Raw genomic sequence first — 2,089 nt, forward strand, 5'->3', positions numbered from 1 at the left:
GCATACACCAAGTATTAGTGGTTAAGCCAAGTATGAGCTCCACCACGAACCTCATAGTAAAACCCTTCATCCTATTCCATAGGATAGGAACTAGAGTCAAGAGAACCTCTGCGGGTTGAGTTACTATAATGACCACAAATCCGAAATTTGTTGTCATCCCAGTTAAGCTAACATAGTAGCTAACACCCTCAGTTGGTAAAGAAATCTGAGTCGTAAGAGTCAAGGACATTGACTACGACCATCCATCCACGCTTAATCCCACAAATTAAGCATCTCAGCGGATATCCCGGAAATCCGGAAGCTGCGATAAGTTTAACATGGAGAAGAATGGATGAGGAGACTAGGAGTTCTGAGTAACGAAACCCTATACCTCCAGACTTAACCTAAATCAAGAAAACTCAGAACCACCGGAAGAGTAGTTGCAGAAGATGCTCGCACTACTCAGGCATTTCGTCTTCCCCGTTACCGACAAGTAGTGCCTAGGACACTCCGCCTCCTCACGTAGAAGAAGTCACCGTCACCCTGTAGACGATAGACTGCATTCTCCGTAGTGAATACTAGAATGCTAAGAACCACAGGATAACCTCCGCGGCCAAGAATACTTGAATAAAGTGCGAAACTAGGTTGCGTTAAGCCTTATAACCCAGATCCCGAAGAGATTGCAGACTTGGCACCAGTCTAGGTGTTAGTCGATGGGTTATATAAGAGCACGCGCTTTCTGCAACTGGAATAAACTGACAGGAAATACGAATCCAAGGATAACCCGAGCTTTCTAAGAACCAACCTGAAGGACTACACCCCCAGTATGAGAGAACGTTTGGAACTTCAGAATGACGATCACACCAGTGATGATCTCTCCATAGAAGTACACTATGTTCTAAGTACTGAAAAGCTCTACACTTCCGAGAGCTTAGGACCATCCGAGATTCTTTACAAAATTGGTCCAACCCTCGTCAGACCACGACTACTTTCGGAAATTCCATAAGTTTCACCCCAAATCAATCCACTTCTTAGACTTGAAAGGTGTTCACCCAACGTCACCCTTTGTATCCCACTCGTCTTGATAGAAATCATTGGGAACCCTAACTTCGTAGACGAACTTGTAGGAATCGCTAACTGAACGAAACGAAATCCGCATCCCGTAAGTGAAGATTTGTTAGAACGCCAAGCAAAGGCCAGAGTTCACTTGGGAGTGCGAGGACCAACCGAATAGGAAGTACCCTCATACCTCTACCCGATTGTTCATGATTACTTCCTTGCCTAAACCCAAATTTCGGGACGAAATTCCCTCTAACGGGGGGATGATGTGACAACCCGAAATTTATCCCGTCATTTTTAACCACATCTTCCGTTAATAAAACCCGCTTTATTAATCGTCCGTTAACCTTTTGGTTTAGGTTAATTAAATAAGGACTTTATTATGACTTCGTAAGGGTGGGAACAAACTAGAAACACCCTCAATATTCCCTTGAAAAGTTTTAGTTTCAACCAAGTCGAATTATGACCATTTAATCAGGTGCAACCAAAAGCCCCGTTTAACGTCAGTATCGGGTAGATTTTCACCGAGCCACAAACTCAAACCCCTATATAAGGGTGAGTTAACCTCATTTACACCCTTTTCACTCTCTCTCTACTCTCTCTCTCTCTCTCTCTCTCTCTCTACAAGCTGCTTTCGATCCAGAAACCGCCCATTTCGAGCCCCAAACTAGTAAGTGATCTACCCTAACTTGTTGTTTAGCTCATTTAACATGAAAATTTGTGTTTAAGACATCCAATAGGAGCCAAATTATGTGTTTATGGCCCAAGAACACTCTTGGACCGTAAACACCCATAAGTGGGGTTTTGAAGCCCCAAAACCCTTCCAAATCACTCCTAGGGCTTAGATATGACTTGTAGACTTGCATGTATGAGCTTAGAACACCAAAACCTTATTATATGGAGAGTAAACATGAGTTTACGGCCCAAGAACACTCTTGGACCGTAAACCCCTTTTCAAGGGCCGTGAACACCTTTTAAGGTGTTAGAATTTCCCTCAAACACCTCCTATGACTTGGGTAAATGTCTAGAACAAACCACCATTGAAGTAGGG

This window comes from Lactuca sativa, chromosome 2 (genome assembly GCF_002870075.4).
Source record: "Lactuca sativa cultivar Salinas chromosome 2, Lsat_Salinas_v11, whole genome shotgun sequence".
NCBI classification, from domain to species: Eukaryota; Viridiplantae; Streptophyta; class Magnoliopsida; order Asterales; family Asteraceae; genus Lactuca; species Lactuca sativa.